Below are 9,878 nucleotides of genomic sequence, written 5' to 3' on the forward strand. Positions count from 1 at the left end.
CTCCCTAGGCCCGGGGGACTAGGTGGCTCTGCACCATGTGTGGAGTCCGCCCCGGTCTCCCCGGGTCCTGGTGGTCTCTGTGACGGCATCCTCTATGGCTGTGGGCTCTGCCACCTCTCAGTGTGGATGCTCCCACAGGTTGCTTTTTCCTCATCTGAATCCTCGGTGCCTTGCCATGTCTCTACACTGTCAATCAATATGTGCTGTGTGTGAGTCTGAGTGTGTTTGTGTGCGTGCATGACTAAATGCGTGTGTGCATGTTTGTGTATGTATACTTACAGATGTGTATGTGGGGGAGGGAGGGGTGGGTTTTGTCATTTTTATTGTTTGTTTTTATTCTTTTTTTTTGTAAAGCACTTTGTGTTGCATTTTTATGTATGAAAAGCGCTATATAAATAAAGTTTGATTTGATACAATCACAAAAAAAAATCACAATTTTGTCTTGACAAAATAACTAAAAAAAGACACAAAATGACCAAAAAAAGACATAAAATGACTAAAAAAAGACACAAATTACCCAAAAAAATGAACAAAAAAGACACAAAATGACCAAAAAAACCCACAGAAGACAAAAAATGACTAAAAAAGACAAAAAAATTAACAAAAAAAGACAAAAAATGACTTACAAAGACACAGAAAGACATGAAAAGGATGACATTGAGTTTTTAGATTTTTTTCTTTTATGGAGAGAAGTTGATAAATTAACACGAGTCACCTCTTCTGTTCAGGGTCAGATTGACTATTGAACCGTATCTATGTAATATAAACATGCAAATATTTGACATGAACCATTTTCATTTTATATGTTGATTACACTTATCAAGCCATGCAGAAGCAGAATTTCATCCCGAAAAAACACTTTTAACTTTTTTATTTTTTAGATTTTTAAACATTGAAATGGGTCAATTTGACCTGCAACATAACAGCAAAAGTCCATGTAACTGAAAAATTGCACTTGTTTCACCCGAGTTAGATTCAGTACCTTCTTGTATGTATAATGTGTTTGAACAAATATATCAATATATAATCTTTAAAAAACAGATCTTCAGCCTGGTTCTCTGGTAGTTCTCACCTTTGCAGTCACGGTACGTGGGGCTAGGTTAAGGACTTTTTTTCCCCAGGATTTGGCAAACCCAACCGTCCACTTCCGTTGTTCCACGGCCAGGACGGAAGCCGCATTGTTCCTCCTGAATCCGAGGTTCGACAATCGGCCGGAGCCTCCTTTCCAGCACCCTGGAGTAGACTTTTCTGGGGAGGCTGAGGAGTGTGATTCCACGGTAATTGGAACACACCCTCCGGTCCCCCTTTTTGAAAATGGGAACCACCACCCCAGTCTGCCACTCCACTGGCACTGTCCCAGACCTCCACGCGACACTGAAGAGGCATGTCAACCATGACAGCCCAACAGTGTCCAGAGCCTTCAGCATCTCAGGGCGAATCTCATCCAACCCTGGCGCCTTGCCGCCGGGTAGCTTTTTGACTACCTCGGCGACCTCTGCCAGGGTTACTGGTGAGTCTTCCCCTGAGTCTTCAGACTCTGCCTCCTCTACAGAGGACATGTTGGCTGGATTAAGAAGTTCCTCAAAGTGTTCTTTCCACCGTCCGACGACATCCACAGGTCGGGTCAGCAGGTCTCCGCCCCCGCTGAACACAGCTTGGGCCAAGCCCTGCTTTCCCTTTCTGAGACGCCCGACGGTTTTCCAGAACCTCTTTGAGGCCGACCGAAAGTCCTCCTCCATGGCCTCCCCGAATTCCTCCCATACCCGAGTTTTTGCTTCAGCGACTGCCGCAGCTGCAGCCCTTCTGGCCGAACGGTACCTGTCTGCTGATTCCAGAGACCCCTCGGCCAGCCAAGACCGAAAGGCCTCCCTCGGCCAGCTTGACGGCCTCCCTCACCGCTGGTGTCTACCAGCGGGTTCTTGGGCTGCCACCACGACAAGCACCGACGGCCTTCAGGCCAAAGCTCCTACCAGCCGCATCAACAATTGAGGCTTTGAACATGGCCCATTCGGACTCCATGTCCCCAACCTCACCCGGGATGTTGGCGAAATTCTTCCAGAGGTGTGAGTTGAAGACCCTGCGGACAGGGGCCTCCGCTAGACGTTCCCAGTTCACCCTCACTACACGTTTGGGTTTGCCAGGTCTGTCCAGCATCCTCCCCCGCCACCTGATCCAACTCACCACCAGGTGGTGATCAGTTGACAGCTCTGCTCCTCTCTTCACCCGAGTGTCCAGAACATGCGGCCGCAGATCTGACGATACGATAATGAAATCGATCATCGATCTTTGGCCTAGAGTGCTCTGGTACCAGGTACGAGCAAGTATGAGCAACTCTATGTTCGAACATGGTGTTTGTTATGGACAATCCATGACTAGCACAGAAGTCCAATAACAAAACACCACTCGGGTTCAGATCGGACAGGCCGTTCCTACCAATCACCCCCCTCCAGGTACCGTCATCGTTGCCCACGTGAGCGTTGAAGTCTCCCAGAAGAACTACAGAGTCTCCAGGCGGTACCCCTTTCAGGACACCACCCAGAGACTCCAAGAAGGCCGGGTACTCCGAACTGCTGTTCGGTGCATAGGCACAAACAACAGTCAGAGACCTTCTCCTCGCGATTTGCAGCCGCAAGGAGACGACCCTCTCGTTCCTCGGGGAGAACTCCAACACAGCGGCGCTCAGCCGGGGGCTTGTGAGTATCCCCACACCCGCCCGGCGCGGGTGTGGGGATAAAATGCCCACACCCGCGCCTCTTCTTTGTGGGCATGATAGATGTTGTCTCTGATATCCTCGGGTGGCAAAAGAAGATCCGTCTTCACCACTCTTCTGCGTCTCGCAAACAGCAGCAGCAGCAACACCAGCACTGAACATACAGAGCACAAAGTTTAATACAAAACACTCAAGATCCATCACCACCAAGTCCAACCATTCCCCAGAGATCAAAGTGGGAGAGGCAAAATCCACTGAACATCAAAAAGCAAAACATCTCTATCAGGTCAATACAAAAACTAAGGGAGATTTGCCAATTTTAATCTCATAAATCTGCAACATTTTTCTCCTATTAAATAAAAAGTCTTTGTATAAATGTCAATTTAAGACAACATCCCAACCTTTCTGGAACTGGGATTCAGTTAATATGGAGAGTTTAAACCCAGACATTGAACGTTTTATACCCAAGAAGACCGATAACATTCAGAACATAAACAATGGTACCATGTGGGGCACCGGGCTCGTTGCTACGAGCTATCCGGTCCCTATATAACCAAAGTGAGAGCTGTGTCCGCATACTCGGCACAACGTCAAACACGTTCCCAGTGGGTGTTGGCCTCCGCCAGGGTTGCCCCTTGTCTCCGATTCTGTTTGTGGTTTTCATGGACAGGATCTCAAGGCGCAGCCAGGGGGAGGAAGGGATTCGGTTTGGTGACCTAAGAATTGCATCTCTGCTTTTTGCAGATGATGTGGTTCTTTTGGCTTCATCAAGCCGGGACCTCCAGCACTCGTTGGTGCGGTTTGCAGCCGAGTGCGAAGCGGTTGGGATGAGAGTTAGCACCTCCAAGTCTGAGGCCATGGTTCTCTGCCGGAAAACGGTGGACTGCCCCCTCTGGGTGGGGAGAGAGGTACTGCCTCAAGCGAAGGAGTTCAAGTATCTCGGGGTCTTGTTCACGAGTGAGGGTAGAACGGAGCGTGAGATGGACAGGCGGTTTGGTGCAGCGTCAGCAGTGATGCGGGCGTTGAACCGGACCGTCGTGGTGAAGAAGGAGCTCAGCCGGAAGGCAAAGCTCTCGATTTACTGGTCCATCTACGTTCCAACCCTCACCTATGGTCACGAACTTTGGGTAGTGACCGAAAGAGCAAGATCGCGGATACAAGCGGCTGAAATGAGCTTCCTCCGTAGGGTGGCTGGGCTCAGCCTTAGAGATAGGGTGAGGAGCTCAGACATCCGGAGGGAGCTCGGAGTAGAGTCGCTGCTCCTTCGCGTCGAAAGGAGTCAGCTGAGGTGGTTTGGGCATCTGGTAAGGATGCCTCCCGGGAGCCTCCCGTTAGAGGTGTTCCGGGCACGTCCAACTGGTAGGAGGCCCCGGGGAAGACCCAGAACACGGTGGAGGGATTATATCTCTCTCCTGGCCTGGGAACACCTCGGGGTCCCCCAGGAGGAGCTGGACATTGTGGCTGGGGAGAGGGACGTCTGGAATGCCCTGCTTAGCCTGCTGCCCCCGCGACCCGGCCCCGGTTAAGCGGAAGAAGATGGATGGATGGAACCGTCCACTTTAGGACTGAGGATTTGTATGATTCACTGTGTCTTACCTCTCTTTATGAAGACAGGATTTTGATTTGGCCATTTGGAAAAGGCATAGATACTTTTGTCTTTAGACGTGGTTGCACAACACTTTGTATGAACTGTTTTGTTTGAAGCATACTGAGGCTTCACAAGAATGGGCAATTTAGAGTCTCCAGCCACTTTTAGCACCCAGGGAACATGAAACGTTGGGAAAAAGTTGATTAGAAAAGCTCTTTTCTCTCACATTCTCCTGTGTCCATGCAAACTCAGATGCATAATGCTTCCTTTAACCTAACTACACTGTAAAAAATGTCTGTAGATTTTATGGTGAAAAACTGCTAAACCATGACAGTAAAAGACCGTCAAATGATAAATGGGTTAATTCAGTTTCAGTAACAATGAAACACCGATACAATATTATTGTTATTTTAAGCATTATGCGATAAGGTGAGTATTGCGATACAATATATTGTGATTTAACTGTTTAACTGTATTTTGTGTCCACAAAATTAAATTCAATCAAGAATTGTTTTGTCCAATAAGAGAAAATTCTCTATTCAGTCTATTCATCTCACTTCAGTCTTTTTATTTCTCCACAATGAGAGTCAAACCCACAGACTGACCAACAAAGTATTCAGTCAAACTGAACTGATATCAAACATGTATGTATGACGACAACAACTGCAGCATTTTATCAAATTTTCAAAAACTTCACTAAGCTTCATTTTTTTAAATGAAACATAAAAAAAGCCGAACTTTGCAGCGTTATTTTGACAACTTCCCGACACGATATCATAACGCATATCATACCAGTATCTCCAAAAATCTCAAAAATGAGCCCGCTTTATGGAAGTAAATCTGTGTCATCGGAGTTTGAAATAAAAAAGACATTCAATTTCTAGCACTGAATATTTATGCATTGAAATTATGTATCTGAATGTCTTTCAACGTTAAAAATTCAACCTCGAAAAAATTCAACCGCAAAAAATTCAACCCTAAAAAATTAAATCGCAAAAAATTCAACTGCAACATCGGGGGACCAAAGGAGGAGCAATCGATTCCAGATTCAAGATCAAGATTGGTTACAACTAGCTCAATGTAGTATCCACTTGGTGTGAAAGGTGCCATGTAAACTTTAATGAATAATAATCATACATAGAAATTAAAGGCGTGAATACACTCACAGTCCCACATAAGGAAGTGAATCATTCACCGTCTAAACTCAACAAACTAACACTGTAATGTGACACTGCTTGCTGCCTTCCTCCCACTCCTGCCCCCTCATTCCTTTCCTCCTCTTTTCTTTTCTCCGTCTCTTCCTCTTTATCCCCACATTGACCATTATCACTGGCTAAGTGGTGGACACTGTAAGCTGACCAGTCTTTCATCTGCCCCCACATCCCCTCCATCTTTCTGTGAGAAGGATGATGATTGATTGAGGGGAAAGAGCAAAAGATAACATCACTTAAATGCTTTTTGAAAAAGTCCCCCATCTTTCATGCTTGTTCACCCTGAAAGCTTTAAGGGGCTTTTTGATTATAAGCTATATCATAATGTCTATGGTGGAATGGACACTTGGAATAATTGTTTTACAATTGAATGCTGCTTAAAGGAATTTCCACATCAAGTCAGTTTTTAAAAAAATCATAAATTGTTAAATATAAATATGACCTCACGTCATGTTTTTATGCATCTACTCGAAATTTCTGTTCATCTTTAAAGTTTTGAAAATAGTTGTGTGTTTCTTGTTGAAAATGTTAAAAGGAAAGTCAAAGTAGATTAAAAATGTTACGTTTTATATGTTTTTGTTAATTCAAGAAGAACAAACTGTGAGCAACAAATTTCACAAAAATACCTGATGTTTAAAATTCAGGCTTTATAGGGTATAGGGATGGTAAATCTTTTTTTATGACTTAAAATTGTATTGATATTTGTACAAAAATAAACAATTACATATACTTTTTTACTCAACCAGGTCATTGTGAAATTAAAACACAAATATCAGACCCTTTCATTCAAATTTCACAGTTTTTTGTTCCTAAATTACTTCATTGAAATTATTGAATTCTGACTTTAAAGTCAAAATTTTGAGAAAAAAAGTCAGAATTCTGACTTTAACCCTATAAAACCAAGTGTATCATATTTGATACACAAGTTTTTGAGACCTATACATCATCAGTGTGATATTTTTTTCCTGAAAAACCTGATGTATACATGTGTTGTAAAAAAAAAAGAAAAAAAAACTGAGCGACAAATTGCACAAAAATACAAGATATAGCAAAATTTATATGCAGGTTCCACTGGTGGATCAGTCATTGCTGCGTGAAAACTTCATATCAGCAGATGTATGATGTTGTGTTATATGGAAAAAAATATTTTGCATGTTTGAGGAAAATGTTAAAAGAAAGTAAAGTCTTAAAAGGTTAAAAATGTTGGGTTTTATATGTTTTTGTTAGTTCAAGAAAAACAAACTGTGAGCAACAAATTGCACAAAAAGAACTGATGTATCAAATATGATACAAATTAGAATCATATATCCCTATTGTTTTTGGATTTTTTTTTAAATTATCTGTCAGCAGGTTCAATAAACACTCCAGTTTAAAAAAAAAGAAGAATTTTCTGGCAATTATTTAATGGTTCAGGCTTTATAGGGTTAAAGTCAGAACTCAAATATTTTTTTCTTGTGTGTTTCTAATCCTCTTCCGTATAAATGCACTCAAGTCAGAGAAAAGAAGCTAATATTGCCTGCTGATATCCATAGTACGGTAAGTCTTCTTTTATCCATAATCAGTCATTTAAGACACTTAGTTAAAGCAGGGCTGTAGAAATGTTTGATTAATCTGAGTATAAAGTTAATAAATATTAGAAACGTCTGCTATCTAGCTGACCTTAGCATTGCTGGGAGGGAGAGGAATATTTTCAGACTAGTTTGACGGTTAATGTTTAAATATTGATATTCACAGTTTGTACAAAAGAAGAAGGGCCTCGGTTACTGCTTGTTAGGTGAGTGTTTTTGTTCTCTTATTTGTACTTTTTTGTTTGTCACTGACAATATTGGGCTATCTGTTAGCTTGTCCCCAGATGCTAGCTAGTAATAAAGTCTGTTTGTGGCTCCGAGTTAACTAGAGGAGGGGGAAAAAATCGATACAGCATAGTACCGCGATATTTTGCGTGGTAATATTATATCGATTCATGCCCGCGAAGTCTTCCGACGGCCCGCCCGCGGGCGTATTTTCGCCGTTTTTTGTTTACTTTCGGAAGCCATAGAGGGCTCATTTTGCACAATATATTGAAGATACTGGTATCATATGAAACTAAAAGATCTAAAGAATCTATATGCAACATGCGTGTCAGGATATCGTGTTGGGAAGTTGTTGAAATAATGCTGCAAAGTTATGATGGTTTTAGCTATGTGCTAAAGACACTGGAACCAACAGGAATGTGACTCTGTTGAGACGTTATTTGTTGTTTGAATGTCCACAGATATTAGAGGACTTCTCAGAAACATATAGCAGTTCATGATAATACCAGTATATTTTTTACGTGATGAGAAAAAAAACCATATCGCCAGCCACTTTTAGCACCCAGAGAACATGAAACGTTGGGAAAAAGTTGATTAGAAAAGCTCTTTTCTCTCACATTCTCCTGTGTCCATGCAAACTCAGATGCATGATGCTTCCTTTAACCTAACTACACTGTAAAAAATGTCTGTAGATTTTATGGTGAAAAACTGCTAAACCATGACAGTAAAAGACCGTCAAATGATAAATGGGTTAATTCAGTTTCAGTAACAATGAAACACAGATACAATATTATTGTTATTTTAAGCATTATGCGATAAGGTGAGTATTGCGATACAATATATTGTGATTTAACTGTTTAACTGTATTTTGTGTCCACAAAATTAAATTCAATCAAGAATTGTTTTGTCCAATAAGAGAAAATTCTCAGTCCAGTATCTTCAATATATTGTCATTTTTCACAATATATTGAAGATACTGGTATCATATGAAACTAAAAGATCTAAAGAATCTATATGCAACATGCGTGTCAGGATATCGTGTTGGGAAGTTGTTGAAATAATGCTGCAAAGTTATGATGGTTTTAGCTATGTGCTAAAGACACTGGAACCAACAGGAATGTGACTCTGTTGAGACGTTATTTGTTGTTTGAATGTCCACAGATATTAGAGGACTTCTCAGAAACATATAGCAGTTCATGATAATACCAGTATATTTTTTATGTGATGAAAAAAAATCCATATCGCAATACAGCACAGTTTTGCAATATTTTGGGTGACAATATCTTGTCCGCCAAGTATCAATTTCCGGAGGCCATAGCGGTCTCACTTTTAGGAATATACTGGAGATACTGGTATCATATGAAACTAGAAAATCTAAGGAATCTATAGGCACCACTGGATATTTTATCTTTTTTGGACCATTCTCTGTAAACCATAGAGATGGCCACATTCAAAGTCACTTAAATCACCTTTCTTCCCCATTCTGATGCTCGCTTTAACCTTCAGCAGCTCGTCTTCATCATTCTACATGCCTGAATGTGTTGAGTTGCTGCCATGCGATTGGCTGAGTAGATATTTATTGTGTTAATGAGCAGTTGAACAGGTGTACCTAATAAAGTGGCCGGTGAGTGCATGTTTTTGTATCATATGAAGGTAGAAGATCTAAGGAATCTATAGGCACCATGTGTGTCAGGATATCGTGTCAGGAAGTTGTTAAGATAACGCTGCAAATTTAGGCTTTTTTAGTTTTCATTCAAAAAAATTGAGGCTTGTTGTTTTTTGAAAGTTTGATAAAATGCTGCTGTTGTTGTCGTCCATACATGTTTGAGTTCAGTTTGACTGAATACTTTGATGGTCAGTCAGTGGGTTTGACTCTCATTGTGGAGAAATAAAAAGACTGAAGTGAGATGAATAGACTGGGAATTTTCTCTTATTTGACAAAACAATTCTTGATTGAATTGTATTTTGTGGACACAAAATGCAATTAAACCGTTAATTCGCAATATTGTATCATAATACTCACCATATCGCAAAATGCTTAGTGCTTAATGCTCTAGTGCTATATATATATATATATATATATATATATATATATATATATATATATATATATATATATATATATATATATATTACAGAATTAAGCTAAATGGTTATAATTAGATAATCATTTTGAATTGTTGAAAGACATTTTGCTTAATCGGAAGAAGTGGTTGGTCCTTAGTTTTGATCCACAGAATAATTTTACCTGCATCCGTCTGTGCATCCTGGCTGCTGTCTTGCAAACTTCAAATTTCGGGATAAAACCGTATTGTGGGGCCTCTGGGGATTCCCACCTGTACTAAATACAGTATTTTTTCAGCCACGGCAAAGAGCTCGGAAAAACCCTTTTACAATCGGCATTGTTCATCATGTCCTTAAGTGAAACAGAAAGTTGCTTGTGTTTCTGAATGTTCTTTCAGTTACATTTTTCTTAGCAGTCCTGGGCAACAATTTTTAGGCTCTTATTTTGGGGAAGAATAACCAGTTTAGATCAACCAGACAAGATCCACCTTTGTGGGCCTTGTGCTCCTAGT

The sequence above is a fragment of the Centropristis striata genome, chromosome 20 (genome assembly GCF_030273125.1).
Source record: "Centropristis striata isolate RG_2023a ecotype Rhode Island chromosome 20, C.striata_1.0, whole genome shotgun sequence".
NCBI lineage: Eukaryota > Metazoa > Chordata > Actinopteri > Perciformes > Serranidae > Centropristis > Centropristis striata.